General features: G+C 48.4%; 1 protein-coding gene and 1 non-coding gene across 10 annotated transcripts in view; one reads left to right on the forward strand and one right to left on the reverse strand.

Annotated features, from left to right (window-relative positions):
• The window catches only part of GATAD2A (GATA zinc finger domain containing 2A), a 122516-nt gene that overhangs the window by 92982 nt on the left and 11194 nt on the right, over positions 1-18340 (reverse strand). For 2 of the 9 annotated variants that reach the window (XM_032271232.1, XM_032271231.1), the window contains exon 1: positions 7926-8047. The exons of 5 other annotated variants lie outside the window; for them this stretch is intronic. The gene's annotated coding sequence lies outside the window, so the exon portion shown is untranslated. Of the gene's footprint in view, positions 1-7925; positions 8048-18340 lie in introns of those variants that run through there. 2 more of the 9 variants (XM_032271235.1, XM_032271237.1) reach the window with 2 other exon arrangements.
• LOC116544706 lies at positions 11866-11998 on the forward strand. The gene has a single exon (XR_004266003.1). It is a non-coding gene; the product is annotated as a small nucleolar RNA SNORA64/SNORA10 family (small nucleolar RNA).

Consider the following 18340-nt stretch of genomic DNA (forward strand, 5'->3'; position numbering starts at 1 on the left):
AAACCACAGCCATTAGTCGCATTTTACAATGATTCGACTTACAATTTCTCAACTTCACTATGGTACGAAAGGGATCCACACTCAGAAGAATCAACATGTTAACTTCACTAATCAAAGGGAGCTCCTCGACTTCCAAAGAGGTTACATCTGATAAACTCATCATAAAGTTGAAAAATGTTAAGGGCCGGGCGCGGTGGCTCCTCCCAGCACTTTGGGAGGCCGAGGCAGGTGGATCATGAGGTCAAGAGATTGAGAGCATCCTGGTTAACACGGTGAAACCCCATCTCTACTAAAAATACAAAAAATTAGCTGGGCATGGTGACGCGTGCCTGTAATCCTAGCTACTCAGGAGGCTGAGGCAGGAGAATTGTCTGAACCCAGGAGGCGGACGTTGCGGTGAGCCAATATCGCGCCATTGCACTCCAGCCTGGGTAACAAGAGCGAAACTCCATCTCAAAAAAAAAAAAAAAGAAAAGAAAAATTTTAAGTCAAAGCATCATAAATTGGAGGCCTAATCTACTGGGCTAAAACCTGCCCATCTCCAAGGTCAGGGTAAGTAGAGGCCTCTAAGGTAAGAATGTGTTGAGTATAGACACAGCCACTGACTCAAAGGTTGATTGCACAAAATGGCTGTGACTGGAGAAAATGTTAAGTTGGTATTATATGCAGATTTAGGGCCACAGGGTTTTTCACAGCCCTTCCAGATAATCTGACCAGACCTTCCCCCATCCCCAGACAGAGTCTCACTCTGTTGCCCAGGCTAGAGTGCAATGGCAGATCTCTGCTCACTGCAGCTTCGACCTCCCTGGCTCAGGCAATCCTTCCACCTCAGCCTCGTGAGCAGCTGGGCCTACAGGTGTGTGACTAATTTTTTTTGTTTTTAAAAGATGGGGGCGCCGGGTACTGTGGCTCACACCTATAATCCTAGCACTTTGGGAGGCTGAAGCAGGTGGATCACGAGGTCAGGAGATCAAGACCATCCTGGTTAACATGGTGAAAGCCCATCTCTACTAAAAATACAAAAAAACAAAAAAAAATTAGCCAGGCATGGTAGCATGTGCCTGTAGTCCCAGCTACACAGGAGGCTGAAGCAGGCAAATCGCTTGAATCCAGGAGGCAGAGGTTGCAGTGAACCAAGACTGCACCACTGCACTCCAGCCTGAGCGACAGAGTGAGACTGTCTCAAAAAAAAAAAAAAAAGAGAGAGAGAGAGAGATGGGGGATTGCTCTGTTGCCCAGGCTGTTCTCTAACTCCTGGGCTCAAGCAATTAGCCTGCCTCTGCTTCCCAAAGTGCTGGGATTACAGACATGAGCTACCACACCCAGCCTTGACCTGACTCTTAGGCCTCCAAATTGTTAGCTTGCAGTGGGATTCTGTTATAAAGAAAACCTAGCTCCTCGATCCAAGTGTTTCACTGTATGTGATAACAGGGATATGAGGTGTTCAAGAATCACTGTGTAGGTGTCATCTGCAAGGAGAAAGCTTTTTGGCTCTAAGGTAAATAGAGAGGCAAAGGTTGGAGTACCTCTGACTGCTTGTGGACACTTCCCACTTGTCCTCACAGCATCCTGTTAGGTCAAAGATCTCAGCCAACAGTCTCCACCAACAGAAGAGAAAGCTGAGGCCAGGTGACCCACCCAAGGCTGAAGAGTGGTAAACTGCATGTCGTCAGTGGCAAAGCCAGGTCTGTCCAACTCCAAGCTGGCTGGAGAGCTGTCAGTGTGGAGGGCAAGTCCAGGAGGATGAGATTCACTCTGGCACTCCCAGTTGCCACTGCAAGCACCATCAAACCACCAACTTCCAGCCCCAGCCAGAGTCCACTCCGTGACAGGGACCCCTCTCAGTTCCCAGAGGAAGCTTCCCATGACAGATGTGCCTGGCAAACAGCTTCCCATCTCACAGATTAAAGTCAGGATGCTGGCTTCAGCAAGCCCCGGGCCAGGAAAGAGGCTGCTTCCTGGCTTGGGGCACAACCAACCCAGGCATTCAGTATCATCAAGAAGGCCCCAAGGCAGTGGAAAAAACATACAAAGCCTGAAATCAGAAAGGCTGGGGTGGGTCCCACCTGAAGAAAAATCAGCAAGGTGATACTGGCAATTATCAGCCCCTGTAGGGGACTTTACCTTCTTCTCAGGAACATGGGGATGGGGGATAGGCTGGGGCATGAAGCTGAGGCATGCACTCCAGCGTGGCTCAAAGTGTGCATGAAGACAGTGACAGTTTACCATGAGCATGGTGCCGTCCCTCCCACACAAGAGGCGGGCCTTAGAACTCTGGCTCATTTGTTAGTCATAACAGGACTCACTGAACTCCAATATGTGGAACACACAGGCACTGGGGTCGATCATTTGCACTTGTTATCTTACTCCAACACAGCCTTCCCAGGGAGATAGTAAACACTCCCTTAACAGAAATGGAAAACTGGTGAGGTTCAACAAGGTCCTTCCCTAGGAAGTGGCCGGGCAGAAGTAACACCAGGCTGTCTGAGGCAAAGCCAGGGCCGTCCTGGATGCCACTAGAGACAGGATGCTCAGCAACAGGCATGCGGCCACACTTGGCAAAAAGCAGGTGCCCCTGGACTGGAAGTGGCCTCCTTGGCAGAGGAGAAGCTGCTGTGCCACCATAATGCCGCAGTATTTTTGAAGTGTGTGCTCAAATGGACCACCTTATCAAGGCTGAGTTAAGGTTCAAGGTTCAAACCAGAAGATCTAACCAGCAAGGCAGGCCAGCCAGGCAGCACCGGGTCCTGAGATGGAACTGCAGGAGGAATGGCCGAGGGATTCTTCAACAAATCCTTCAAACAAGTAGCATTTCTCCCCAGTCCTGCACCACGTGCACCACCCCTCCCTGAAGGCATAGCCACTATCTTTGAAGCCAAACAGGAGGAAAGCCCTGAAGCTCAACCACCTCACCCCTGACCCCTGCCCCAAAAACTCCCACTTTGACTTGCAGAGAGCCTCCCTTTAGTCCTGTTCATCTCCTGCCAGCAAATCCGACCTCAGAAGGCAGCCTCCAATATCCTCAGAAATTGCATGTCTTCAGCCCTTGCATATAAAGAACCCTAAAATCTAGATATCAGAATAGAAAGGCAAGTTCCCTGACAAACTCACATGTGAAACACGGGGTGCCTCTGGAGGCTCAGGAGAGACAAGGTGGGTTCAGCACACAGAGATGCTACAAGAGGCCCTGGCAACTGCACAAACTGGTGCAAACATGCAACATTCTCACTGAGGGCCCCTCTCTCCCACACCTAGAGGGTTTGGTGGATTCCCAATCACTTCCTGAGACTACCAGCAGGTATTCTATTAGGGTAAATTCTTTTGTCTTCTAAAAGACTAACCTACATTTCTAACAAAAAGAGGTCACAAATACAGTCTGGAAAGCACAGGGTGGAGGAGGCGCAAGAAGCCCACGGTCAGACACACTTGACAAAAAAAAGTCCCAGATCCTGTTTGCAGGGATGCTCAGGAGCCCATGCTCAAGCAGGATGTGTCCAGAGTGAAACATTTGTTTCTGACAGTACAGGTCTCACCACTTCCACCTCGCTGCAACCACCAACCACTTCAAGATCTGCTTTATCTCAACCTTAATACACTGCTTTCCTAATACCATTCAAAGATATACCTGTGCACAGTTAGCACTTAAATCCTGTTACCGGAAAGATCCACCATCTGAGGCCAGGCAGTGGAGAGTCACCTCCTGAAACAGCTAACTCAAAAGCATCCATTCTAACAAACCACCACACTTAGCAAGCCTCAAACCATGACAATGCGAACCCGTTCTTCTGGTTCTGCCGCACTTCCCAACCAGACAAGGGTTACAACGAAATCCCAGGGATGCTCTCCTACCCCAGGACAGCTGTTCAAGACGACTTCATCCACTCACCTATTTCGTAATCTTCCTAGTTTTCTACAACAAGCATAAATTAACTCAATTATCGGGGGGAAAGGTCTAGAGAAAATAGCCCTGCCTGTTCCATTTGATGGCACAGAAACACCCGACTCCAAGCAGGTAGTTCTCCAGACAAGCATCTGAGCTGCCCAGGCTTTGAGGTGTCAGCACATGCTGACAGTCCTTAACCAAATTCAGTCGTAACGGCGGGTACATTTTTGTCTCTATTGGGAACTGACATATCCAAGACTCTGCTGGTCATTCTTCATTTTCTTCCAAGGAAACAAACAAAAAAAGCCAGCATTTCAAAAATGGCTTTACAACTTTCCCAGCCACATTTTTCAGAGGCATCCTTTAGTCATCTGCTATCTAAGACCCAAAGAGGTCCCGGCTGTGTGTCTCACTGCACCGGCCCCTGCTTTATCCCCTTCAAGAGGGTCTACCTACTCGCTCTCTGACCCCAGTAGGACAAAGACCCTTTTGGGCTCACCAGGTCACAGCGTCCTTCTCTCCTTGATCCCTGTAAGTTTCCCCACGTTTATGAGATTAATTACGATTCCTGGCCCACTAATCTCACTATAAACTCCACTGAGCAGGGATTCCTAGGACAGTGTCAGAGGCACAGTATGCACTCTGATATTTGTTGAATAAATCAATCTAGAAATCACTACCTGCAATGCCAGAAATTCACAAAATAAATGATGCAAAACAAGTCAGAGGAGCTACTTAAGAGTTGAAAATCAGAATTCTTCAAATGTGTTTCATTACTCAAAAAAAGGTTCCTCATTAAAAACATACACACAAGGCTGGGCATGGTGGCTCACACCTGTAATCCCAGCACTTCGGGAGGCAGAGCCGGGAAGGACCATGATATGAGGTCAGGAGTTAGAGACCAACCTGACCAACATGGTGAAACCCCATCTCTACCTTTTGTTAAAAAAATTAGCCGGGCATGGTGGTGTACGCCTGTAATCCCAGCGACTCAGGAGGCTAAGGCAGGAGAATTGCTTGAACCCGGGAAGCAGAAGTTGCAGTGAGGTGAGATCGCACCATTGCACCCCAGCCTGGGCAACAGAGCAAGACTCCATCTCAAAAACAAAACAAAACAAAGAAAAAAAAGAAAAAGAAAAGCTTTTGCTAATCCTAATATAGAGACTTTTATTCACATTTTGGTAGAAACCCTTCCAGAATTTTTCCCTACTGAAAGTAGCATTAATTTTTTTCCCTCACTATCAAAATATAAGATTGTAGGATTTGCCAAATTATACCACATTAATAGAGATGACTTGACATTTTTTAAAAAACTGTCATTTGAGTAGAAGTAACAATGCATCCAACGGGCACAGCAGCTCATGCCTGCAATCACTGCACTTTGGGAGGCCGAGCCAGGCAGATCACACAAGGTCAGGAGTTCAAGACCAGCCTGGCCAGCATGGTGAAACCCCATCTCTACTAAAAATACAAAAATTAGCTGGGCGTGGTAGATCACACAAGGTCAGGAGTTCAAGACCAGCCTGGCCAGCATGGTGAAACCCCATCTCTACTAAAAATACAAAAATTAGCTGGGCATGGTGGCACTCACCTGTAGTCCCAGCTACTCAGGAGGCTGAGGCAGGAGTATCACTTGAACTGGGGAGGCGGAGGTTGCAGTGGGCCTAGATCACACCACTGTACTCCTGGGCAACAAAGCAGGACTCTGTCTCAAAAAATAATAATAATAAAAGGCCAGGTGTGGTGGCTCACGCCTGTAATCCCACCACTTTAGGAGGCGGGCGGGTGGATCACTTGAGGTTGGGAGTTAGACACCAACCTGACCAACACGGAGAAATCTCGTCTCTACTAAAAATACAAAATTAGCTGGATGTGGTGGCAGGCTCCTGTTATCCCAGCTACCTGGGAGGCTGAGGCAGGAGAATCGCTTGAACTCGAGAGGCAGAGGTTCCAGTGAGCCAAGATTGCGCCACTGCACTCTAGCCTGGGAAACAAGAGCAAAACTGTCTTTAAAAAAAAAAATCCCACAATACATCCAAATCACTAACACACAAGTCTTCCCATTCTTTACAACCCTTCCAAGATGAGAAGCAATCTTCATAAAAACCAGCTTTGGAATTTAGGGGACAAATAAGAAATGAAAGATGAAGGAGGGGAGGGAGTAAGTGAAGACAGAGGATCTAGAAAATCCCCTGGAAATTTCCCACACTCTATAAACTGTTTCCTCTAGAAAAGGGCCAACTTTTCTGAGTCCCAAGCTGAAGAACGAAATGCAAAGTGGCAACTAACTGTGGTTCAGCTCCTTAAAATCTAGCTGATATCGCTGCTCCACTAGAACAAAGCAGGGCTAGGATGGTGTCCCCATGTCACCAGATTATCCCCTACCTCCTCCAACAGAGGTGCCCTGGAGCCTGGACCAGAAAATGGCCTTGTGTTTTAGAAGCGCCAGGGAAATGCTGAGCAGGGTTTGCAAACTGCAGCATCTGTGGGCTCTGAAGCACCAAAAGCTGGCTCCTCAGCTCTGCCTCTCTACTAAGAGGCCTTGAGCAAGCCGCCTGGCCTCCAGGAGCCCCAATTTCCTCATCTGTGAAGTGCAGATAATACTCCTCTACCCACCGTGGGATTGTTATGGGCACCGAATACGTCTGTGCAGGGAGCTTAAAACACAGTAGGCACTCAAACCGAGGGCCAGTATGAGCTACTAGCCCTCCTCCACAGCTTGTGGTCAGGTCTGACAAGCCACTGTTCTTAGCATATGTTAACTGGTGCCGGCAAACATTATTTCTTGTAATATAGTTTAAAAGAAAACTTGTAACAACTACCATAAGAATAAGTAAGTCAACAGGACAAGTAAGTCCAAGACTGAGACACCGGCACAGAGGGCTGTCTGTCTCTCAGTTTCTGTGCTGCCACAGCCAGGAGGTGTCACTGTGTGAATGGGCACACAGAACCAGAGATGTAACCAGCCCTGTGTACTCGAAGAAAACTGAAAGAAGTAAACCGGTAGGAAGAAAGAAAATTAAAGGCTCAAGTGACTCACTCGGACTTTGATCTAAAGAATTCAAAGCTCTTAAGATAAGGATGAACATACACCTAAAGACGTTAAGTCAGACCTACAAAATTTTGCCCCGTGCAAAATTCTCAGGGCAGGGCAGAAACACGCACCTAAGGGTTGTCATTCACTTGCTAAGGGAGGGGTCACCATTCATTTCTGGGTCCCAGTGTGCGCACACTCCAAGTGTCCGTCAGGCTCTCAGCCTGGGCCCTGCCCATAAGCCTTTCCTTGTTGAAGTGATCAATTCCGATTCTTGGCAATAATCCCTTTAAAAGGCCAGCTGCCGCTGTCTAGTCACTGATGCCGACCCACTCCAGGTGGGAAAAAAGAAATGAATGGAGCAACTGCCTAGATGGGGAGGCAAATTTAAAGTGTCGGGCCTTGAGATAGGCTGGAGATCAGAGAGGGGGAAGGGTCCCGCGGCTCCCGGGGGTCAGGCAGGAAGGGCGCGAGCGGGGGGAGGGCCGGCCCTCCAGGCGTGGGCGCGCGGGGACTCTTATTCTGACACGGGATCCTCCGCCGCCGCCGCCGCCGTCGCCGCCGCCGCCGCGGGGTTCAGCGCTGCTGCCCTGCTCGCCTGGGACCCCCGCCCCCGAGCGGGACCCCCGCCCCGCGCGCCCACGTGCCGCCTGCCCGCCGCCCCCACCCGTCCCGACTGCTCGGAAGAGGCGCCTCGCGGCCCAGCCCTTCCCCCGACCCCGCAGGAAGAGCAGGACGGAAGCGGGGCGAAGCCGCGACTTTCCGGGACCCCCGCCCCGCCCGGCCCCCACGTGCCCGGGCCGCCTCGGGGCGAGGAACTTTCCAGGGCAGCGCAAGAAGACGCTCCCAGAATACAAGGAGTAGAACTCGCTCGCTCTCACTTTTCCACGCTCTTGCGGGGGTACCTCACAGCCCCCCGAGGCCCCGACCCTTCGCGGCCCGCGCCGCTCCAGTCTCAGCCGCACGTCCCCGGCCCCCGCCCCCCGCCAAGTTTGGTCCAGAACTTACCGGGCCGCGGGTCGGCCGGGCCCTAGGGCAGCGCGCGGGTTCGTGGGGCTGCGGGGCTGGGGCCGGGGTCGCCCGCGGGGCCGGGCGGCGGAGGGGCCGGGGGCGCCGGGCCGCGCGCGCTCGTTCCGCCTGTGGGGCCGCCCGGGCCCGCGGCGCTCGCTCCGCCGGTCCGCCCGCCCGCCCGCGCCGCCGGCCAGATAATGCGCCCCTCGGCCGCACACATGGAGCCCGGCGCCGGCGTCACCGCCCGGGACATGCGCACCAGGTCAGCGCGCCCGGCCCGCGGCCCCCAAAACACCGGGGAGCTCTTAAAGGCGACGCCGCCCGCCCGCGCCCGGCTGGGCGGGGCCCTGCGACCGAGGGGCGGGGCCGAACGAGAAGGGAGGAGCTCGTGGGCGGGGCTCCTGGCGTAGAAGGCGGGCCCCTGAATCGAGGGGGCGGGGCCGGCCGGTCCCGCCCCGGAAGCACCGCCCCTCTCCGGCGCGCTCCCACGCGACACCTCGCTGGGCGCGCTGGTTTCCCACGCCGGCTCCAGCCGGCTCCCTCCCCGGAGAGTCCCAGCGCCCTCCGCAGGCCGAGGGGTCGTCGCCAGCTCACCGGCGGCAGAGCCGGGCGGGCCGCACCCAGGGCTGACTCACGACGCGCTCACTGCTGACCTCGCGCCAGCTGAGCTGGGCGACCTCAAGCAACTCAGGGTTGCCTTTGAAACGCGAGTTAGAATGTCACCCCAGCGGGGTCGTCACGCAGAAGCTCTTCTCTGGGAACTTCGGCCCCGGTGTCTGTGGGGAGGGCGGGCTGCGGTTCGGCTGAACGATCACTTCTCCAGCGCAGTGAACAGAGTTCTACAAAGAAAGCTCCAGACCCACCCACCTTAAGACACTTGGGGATAACTGCTCTCCCTCTCCAATTACCTCCCAATCTGCCCTCGTGCCTCTGGGAGAAGGTGAACCCCCCTCAAGAAAGCAAATCTGCATCCTTCCCTCTCCAGTGACAGGGAGGAAACACAGGAGACAGAATGAAAACCTGAAAGAGAATGGACTTTGGAGATGTTAAACTACGTAAAGCAAAATATAACTTTATCAAGTTCATGGAAAATCTAGGACCACAAGGCGGCTCTCAATACCAAAGTCAGGTTCTGAAGAATCCCCAAAACCGCCTATTTTCATGTTGTTTTAAAACAAACAATTCCTGATAAGACACCTAGACTCCTGAAGAGTGATGACAAAATGTTTCATCGCATACCCTAATACATCTACATGTACAACTGAAAAGTTTCACCAAACATAAATTTACCACATGCAAGGTAGTTATCTTCTATTCTGCTTCATTTGAAAAGAAAAGGTAACACCTACCAATGGCTGGGTCTCAACCGTAAACTGGAAAAACACTTTATGTAGAACAAGTTTTACAAAACATTTTTTCTAAAAAGAAAAAAATAATTATTTTTCTGCTGTATGTCACCTTAAACAGAAAGTTCAAAAAAAGCTCCTTTCAGCGGGTGCGGTGGTTTATGCCTGTAATCCCAGCACTTTGGGAGGCCAAGGTGAGTGGATCATGAGATCAGGAATTCAAGACCAGCCTGACCAACACGGTGAAACCGTCTCTACAAAAAATACAAAAATTAGCCAGGTGTGGTGTCACCCACCTGTAATCCCAGCTACTCAGAAGGCTGATGCAGAAGAATTGCTTGAACCCAGGAGGCGGAGGTTGCAGTGAGCCAAGATCGCACCACTACACCCCAGCCTGGGCAACACGGTGAGACTCTGTCTTAAAAAAAAAAAAAAAAAAAAAAAAAGAAAAAGAAAAAAAAAAAAGGCCAGGTGTGGTGGCTCACACCTGTAATCCCAGCACTTTGGGAGGCCAAGGCAAGGGGATCATGGGGTCAGGAGATCAAGACCATCCTGGCCAACATGGTGAAACCCCGTCTCTACTAAAAATACAAAAATTATCTGAGTGTGGTGGTGCATGCCTGTAATCCCAGCTCCTCGGGAGGCTGAGGTAGGAGAATCACTTGAACCCGGGAGGCAGAGGTTGTAGTGAGCCGAGAATGTGCCACTGCACTCCAGCCTAGCGACAGGAGCGAGACTCAGTCTCAAAAAAAAGAAAAGCTCCTTTTTAATTCTGTGTTGAGTTCTATATACAATTGTCAATTTTTTGTAGTTGATTTCGCTCCCACACACATACCCCAAAATCTTCCCAGTACTTAATGCAGCATCTGGTACAACCTCCAATAGGCCAAAAGAGAATTCAACCTAAAAGTGATACAAAATACAAATTGTTGACCCCCCAATCACTTTCTCTGACCCAGTTATGTCAGTAACTTGCTTTGCTTTGCTACAAAGAAATTCATTGTTTCCTATATCTAAAAAAGAAAAAAAAAAAAAAAAGAAATTCAAAGTTCAATTTCAGAAACCAAACAAACAAAACAGTCTTATTCTCAAACAGGTAACTTGGTACAGGAATTCAGAGAGCTCCCTGATCCCAAGTGCAAGCATAGTTTAGGGCAAATATCCAGGTTTTTCACCCTAACTTGGTGGCTGTATATTTTGAGAACCGCTTTATGCTACGATGATGAATCACATGATGTATATTAAAGCAATACAAGCAAAATATTATCTCACTGCTCCTCACCTGGGTCTTGATTAATGTCAATTTAATTAACTACAAACAGAGCAAAGTGTGGTCAGGTGGGAGACCTGAGACTTGAGCCAGATATACGGATTCCAGAGTTTGAGCTGGCAAGCTCTATGTGAGTCCCCAAGGTGACAACCACCCTTTTTTGTTTTTTAAAGAGGGAGGCATCAACTGAAACATATCAATGACACACCCCGGTGGACTGAGGGGTGCACTGGTGAAAAGTGGGTTGCTCCAGAGAGGAGTGCCAACTTCTCAGCCGGGAAAGTCAGGTGGGAAGTAGGAGGATTGGGGGGTATGCTGGTGGAGTGAAATAGCTACAGGGCTACAGGGTTGATTCTGTCATAGGACAAGAGGGGCCAGGAGGGTAGATGGATAAGTAGTAGGGAATCCAGATCTGCCTGGGGTCCCATAGGCTCAGGCTGGGTGAATGCTGAGGCTGTTTGGATTAAAGACCTTTCTGCCTCAGAGCCCAGTGCTGGACTAAACAGCAAATAGTTCAGCTGGGTAATTATGAAATATGATGCAATCACCTTCAGATGCCATTCTAAAGCTGAAGAAACTCTAATTAAGAGACAGCTAGGGCCAGAACCATGTTTTCTAAAAGTTTTCTCTTTGCCCTGAAAACAAGATAGTCAATACTTAGTGACGGCTGGGTACAGTGGCTCACCTCTGTAATCTCAGCACTTTGGGAGGCTGAGGCGGGTGAATCACCTGAGGTCAGGAGTTTGAGACTAGCCCAGTCAACATGGTGAAACCCCAACTCTACTAAAAATACAAAAATTAGCCAGGGACAGTGGTTCACGACTGAATTCCAGGCAGGAGAACTGCTTGAACCTGAGAGGCGGAGGTTGCAGTGAGCCCAGATCACACCGCTGTACTCCAGCCTGGCAACAGAGCGAGACTCTGTCTCGAAAAAATACAAAAATTAGCCAGGCATGATGGCATGCACCTGTGATCACAGCTACTCGGGAGGCTGAGGCAGGAGAATCGCTGAACCCGGGAGGCAGGGGTTGCCATAAACCAAGATCATGCTACTGCACTCTAGCCTGGGTGACAGAGCCAGACTCCATGTCAAAAAAAAAAAAAAAAGCAAACAAACAAAACTTAATGATAGCAGTTGTTAATACTGTACTTTCAAAACACCTGTTATTTAGTTAAAATTTTCTTCCAGGCTGAGCACAGTGGCTCACAACTGTAATCCCAGTACTCTGGGGGGCCAAGGTGAGAGAATCACTTGAGGCCAGGAGTTTGAAACCAGCCGGTTGACATAGTGAGATCCCATCTCTATAACAAAGGAAAAATTGGCTTCTCAGCTCCGCTTAATCACACAAGTCCAGTGTGTGCTTGGCATGTTTTCAGGGAGGCAAAGAAAGGCTCTCCTAATGCACAACAGAACCGCCTAGAATGGCCTCCCTGTTCTTAGGAGTACGACAGTTTTTGGGTAAAAAAAATTAAAAAAAAAAAAAAAAAAAAAAAAAGAGGCCAGGCATGGTGGCTCACGCCTGTAATCCAAGCACTTTGGAGGCCAAGGCAGGCGGATCACCTGAAGCCGGGAGTTCAAGACCAGCCTGACCAACATGGTGAAACCACGACTTTAAAAAAAAAAGAAAGAAAAAAAATTAGCCAAGTATGGTGGCACATGCCTGTAGCTCCAGCTACTCAGGGAGCTGAGAGAGAAGGATCACTCAAGCCCAGAAGTTTGAGGCTGCAGTGAGCCATGATTGTGGCACTGCACTACAGCCTAGGTGACAGAGTAAGACCCTGTCTCAAAACAACAACAGAAAAAATCTTCCAAATTCATTTTAAACTTCATTGTCTTTCATAGACCACATCCCACTAATAATAGCTAAGCCACTTTCTACCTTAACCACAGGAAAATAGTCTAATGATCTTTCAAGTGTACTCACAAACTTCTAAACACCACCTGAGCCTGTCCCTACACAACTGAGGGACTGAAGAAAAGAAATTGGGGTCAAATTCCATGTTGATGTCTGCTTTTATAGCAGAAATTGGCCAAAGGCTCCAAAGTAGTGTGAAACTACTGAAAAAGAGTAGCATCACCTACTGAATGTTCAAGGTACTGTACTTGAACAGAAATCAGAAAATTTCTTTGAAGTTCTTGGTGGACAACATACAAGATGACTTATGTGATCAACGCTGATTGGCAACTGAGAGACCACTCATCCCAAGGGTTCTGCAGCCCAAGAAGCTTACAGGCACATACTCCAGAAGCTGACAGGCTGGTGCCACTGAAAGACACAAAATGATTTCAATGCAGAAAATGTATTCATAAGAAAGACTGAGGAACTGGCTGGGCACAGTGGTTCATGCCTGTAATCCCAGCACTTTGGGAGGCTGAGGCAGGCAGATCACAAGGTCAGGAGTTTCAGACCAGCCTGGCCAACATGGTGAAACCCTGTCTCTACTAAAAATACAAAAATTAGCTGGACACGGTGGCAGGCACCTGTAATCCCAGTGACTCAGGAGGCTGAGGCAGGAGAATTGCTTGAACCTGGGAGGCAGAGGTTGCAGTGAGCTGAGATGAGCCACTGCATTCCAGCCTGGGTAACAGAGCAAGACTTTGTCTCAGAAACAAACAAACAAGAAAGACTGAGGAATCACAGAGGAAAGGACAGCTTCCTTCCCAGAGGGGTCTGGGAAATCTTTGTGGATTGACATTTGAGCCAGCTGTTAAGGGATGAGTTATGATGAGCGTCCCAGGCATTAAAAACAGCAGGGGCAAAGGCCAGAGCCAGCTATACCAAAACACCTGGAGTTGGGGACTTTGGGGAGAAAAGGGCTGAAAAAGAATGGATTCATTATCCTTTAAACTTCCTAAATGTTTTTCCCTCTGAAAACAGAATGAAGTCAACTACTCAAATTCACAAACTAAGCAGACCTAAGTTAAACAGACCAAGTTATGTAGGTTTAGCCAATTCTGAGATTATTGCTCTCAGTGATACTGGGTTCCTACATATTTTCTGAGAAAGTCTCTAAAGAATACACAAGTTGTTCATTCAAAAGGTACACTAAAGGCCAGGAGCAGTGGTTCACACCTGTACTCCCAGCTACTCGGGAGGCTAAGGCAGCAGAATCAATTGAATCCAAGAGGCAGAGGTTGCAGTGAGCCAAGATTGCACCACCCTGCACTCCAGCCTGGGCAACAAGAGCGAAACTCCATCTCAAAAAAAAAATTAAAAAATAAAATAATAATAATAATAGGCCGGGCGCGGTGGCTCAAGCCTGTAATCCCAGCACTTTGGGAGGCTGAGGCGGGTGGATCACGAGGTCAAGAGATCAAGACCATCCTGGTCAACATGGTGAAACCCCGTCTCTGCTAAAACTACAAAAAATTAGCTGGGCATGGTGGCGCGTGCCTGTAATCCCAGCTACTCAGGAGGTTGAGGCAGGAGAATTGCCTGAACCCAGGAGGCGGAGGTTGCGGTGAGCCAAGATCGCGCCATTGCACTCCAGCCTGGGTAACGAGCGAAACTCCGTCTCAAAAAAAAAAAAAAAATAATAATAATAATAATAATAAAAGGCTGGGCACAGTGGCTCACCCCTGTAATCTCAGCACTTTAGGACGCCCAGGCAGACAGATCACGAGATCAGGAGATCGACACCATCCTCACCAACATGGTGAAGCCACGTCTCTATTAAAAATACAAAAAAATCAGCCAGGTGCAGTGGCTCACGCCTATAATCCCAGCACTTTGCGAGGCCAAGGCGGGGGATCACAAGGTCAGGAGTTCGAGAACAGCCTGACCAACATGGTGAAACCCTTTCTCTACCACAAAATACCAAAAAAAAAAAAATTAGTTGGGCATGGTGGCACGCAGCTGTAATTCCAGCTACTCAGGAGGCTGAGGCAGGAGACTTGATTGAACCCGGGAGGCAGAGGTTGCAGTGAGCCAAGATTGTGCCACTGCACTCTAGCCTGGGCGACAGAGCAAGACTCTGTCTTAAAAAATAAATAAATAAAATACAAATAAAAACACAAAAACTCAGCCGGGTGTGGTGGCACGTGCCTGTAGTCCCACCTACTCAGGAGGCTGAGGCAGGAGAATCACTTGAACCCAAGAGGCAGTGAGTCGAGATCGTGCCACTGGACTCCAGCCTGGCCAAAGGAGTGAGATTGTGACTCAAAAAAATAAAAAGTACACACACACACAAAAAGTACACAAGTTTTTTTCTTTTAATTACCCTTATGAAAAAAGAGCACTGATTACTTTCTTTTTTCTTTCTTTTTTGAGACAGAGTCTTGCTCTGTTGCCCTGGCTGGAGTGCAATGGTGTGATCTCAGCTCACTCCAACCTCCACTCCTGGGGGTCAGGTGATTCTTGTGCAGAAGCCTCCGGACTGGCTGACACAACAGGCGCATGCTACCACACCGGCTAATTTTTGTACATTTAGTCAAGACAGTGTTTCACCATGTTGGTCAGGCTGGTCTCAAACTCCTAGCCTCAAGCAATCCTCTGCCTCCCAAAGTGCTAAGATTATAGGCAGGAGTCACCACTCCCTGTCCTACTTCCTGTACTTTGCATTTTTAGTACCCTAAACTTTAAAACTGTTTTCATTAAGTTTAGAGACAATATAACAACAATCTCTAAGGGACAATCATTTTAAAGTTTATTTCCCCCCAAATTCATGTTTACATGGTGAGATTACAATGAAATTGGCTGGGAAAGGAAAGGAAAAGATTAATTAAGTGATTTTTATTTCCTTAATACTTTGATACTCTTGATTCTTGGGGGGGGGACCAGAAAATAGTTACAGGGACTCTTACAGTGATGCTTTATGAAAAATACAATACTTCCAATGCATTACCTCTGCTACAAGGGTCATCTTTGCATTCATGACATTCTCACACTAGATCAGGAGTTTGTGGGACATGGGTCAGCAGCCCCCGTAGTCCCCATCCCCATTATTTATGCTGAAAAGCTCCGCAACTCTCTAGGGATGGTCCACTTTGTTAGTGTGTGTTTGTTTTGAATGTCATTTCTAACCACTATTCCTTACACTCAGTGTTTCTGCAGCGCAGGGTTCAGGCTCCATCTGCAGTTAGGCAGACTCTGTCCAGAGTGAGTCTCTGTATGGCCCTGGCGCTGTCCTGCTTCTCCAAGGTTCTGGATAGGAATGTTCCCCTAAAGGGTTAAGCACAAACTGCTCACAAGGGCTGTCCTGAACCGGAAGTGTATCTCCCACTCTGTCTTCATCTGCCATGTGTCACTAGTTGGCAAGGAATATCTCTTTTGTGTCTACATATGGTTTCCAAAAAAAATCCCACCTAACTTGGATCAATTTTAAGTCTTGAATAGTTAAGAAGTAAATGGTTTTCTATGAATTAAAGATTAAAAAAAAAAATTCAGAAAACTACCAGGTAAAACAAAAAGGCTGTATGACAGCCTCGAGTCTAGAGATCAGCCTATTCAAACCTGCCAAGCAAAGAGTTAGTCACATCATCAGTCTAATAAATATCCTTGGTTGGACATGCAGAAAAACATTATTTTTAAAACTTGGCATCTATTTCACACACTATTCCCCATTTGTTAAATGACAGATCTTCCAACTTGGGAAAACATTCCTCCCAAATTTTTTTCCTAACAGGATGCGTACTCCCCGAACCCCCATTTATAGTGAAATGCCCATAATCTATTTTTAAAAACACAGGTGGAGTGCCTTTCTAGTTTGTTTTCTCTTTCACAGCTTGATAATAAACAACCATGCCCTCTTGCATGCCCACATAATCAGTTCTATATGTAACCAACTCCTGTTTTGGGAAGAGTAAGATATTTACTTCAAATTTAGGTCAAAAAGTTAACCTTGAATAGAGACAATTTGAGAGATTAAATATAAAGGCTAAAATTTGAAACTGCAGTGAAAGTTTAAAAATTGGCTGGGCAAGGTGGCTCACGCCTGTAATCTCAGCACTTTGGGAGGCCCAGGTGGGCAGATCATTTGAGCCCAGGAGTTTCAGACCAGCCTGGGCAACATGGCAAAACCCCCATACCTACAAAAAAGAATACAAAAATTAGCAGGCTTGAGCTTGGGAGGTCAAGGCTGTAGTGAGCTGTGTCACTACTGCCACTGCACTCCAGCATGGGCAACAGAATGAGACTCTGTCTCAAAAAAAAAAAAAAAAAAAAAGTAAGGTTTTGAGGGTTTTTTTTTTTTTTTTTTTTTGAGATGGAGTCTCACTCTGTAGTCCAGGCTGGAGTGCAGTGGCATGATCTCAGCTCACTGCAACCTCCAACTCCCAGGTTCAAGCAATCCTCGTGCCTTAGCCTCTTGATTAGCTGGGATTACAGACATGCACCACCACACCTGTCTAACTTCTTGTTTTGTTTTTGTTTTTTTGAAGTCTCACTCTGTTGCCCAGGCTGGAGTACAGTGGCATGATCTCGGCTCACTGCAAACTCTGCCACCTGGGTTCAAGCAATTCTCCTGCCTCAGCCTCCCAAGTAGCTGGGATTATAGGTGCCTGCTACCCCGCCCAACTAGTTTTCTATTTTTAGTAGAGATTGGGTTTCTCCATGTTGGCCAGGATGGTCTTGAACTCCTGACTTTGTGATCCACCCACCTTGGCCTCTCAAAGTGCTGAGATTACAGGGGTAAGCCACCACACCTGGCCTAATTTTTGTATTTTAGTAGAGATGGGGTTTCTCCATGTTGGCGAACTCCTGACCTCAGGTGATCCGCCCAACCTCAATTTCCCAAAGTTCTGGGATTACAGGCATGAGCCGCCACACCCGGCCGAAAGTAGGTTTAAATTGTTCTAGGCGGGGCACAGTGTCTCATGACTGTAATCCCAGCACTTTGGGAGGCCAAGGCAGGAGAATTGCTTGAGCCCAGAAATTCGAGACCAGCTTGGGCAACACAGTATTTTGTCTCTAAAACAAAGTTAAAAAATAAAACTAGGGCCGGTGCAGTGGCTCACCCCTGTAATCTCAGCACTTCGGGAGGCTGAGGCAGGCGGATCACCTGAGGTCAGGAGTTCAAGACCAGCCTGGCCAACACTTTAAAACCCCGTCTTATAAAAAAATAAAAATAAAATAAAACTAGCCTGACATGATAGTATGCACCTGTAGTCCTAGCTATTTGGGAAGCTGAGGCAAGAGGATGGCTTGAGCCCTAGAGTTCAAGGCTGCAGTGATGGTGCCAGTGTACTCCAGCCTGGGCAACAGAGCAAGACTATGTCTTAAAAAAAAAAAAAAAAAAAAGAACGAAAATAAAGGGCAGGCATGGTGGCTCACACCTGTAATCCCAGCACTTTGGAAGGCCAAGGTGAATAGGAGAGCGAGACCATCCTGGCCAACATGGTGAAAGCCCGTCTCTTTAAAAAAAAAACAAAAAAAAAAAGTCAGGCACGGTGGCACATGCCTGTAGTCCCAGCTATCCAGGAGGCTGAGGCTAGAGGATCTCTTGAGTCCAGGAGTTCTAGGTTGTAGTGCGCTATGCTGATCAGGCGTCCGCACTAAGTTCGGCATCAATATGGTGACCTCCCGGGAGCGGGGGACCACCAGGTTGCCCAAGGAGGAGTGAACCGGCCCAGGTCGGAAACGGAGCAGGTCAAAACTCCCGTGCTGATCAGTAGTGGGATCGTGCCTGTGAATAGCCACTGCACTGCAGCCTGGGCAACATGGTGAGACCCCGTCTCTTATTTAAAAAAAAAAAAAAAACTGTTGTGATGTATTTTTATTTTTTTTATTTTTTTTGAGACGGAGTTTCACTCTTGTTACCCAGGCTGGAGTGCAATGGCGCGATCTCGGCTCACCGCA

Source organism: Sapajus apella, unplaced genomic scaffold (assembly GCF_009761245.1).
Source record: "Sapajus apella isolate SASKATOON/1434 unplaced genomic scaffold, GSC_monkey_1.0 scaffold227, whole genome shotgun sequence".
NCBI lineage: Eukaryota > Metazoa > Chordata > Mammalia > Primates > Cebidae > Sapajus > Sapajus apella.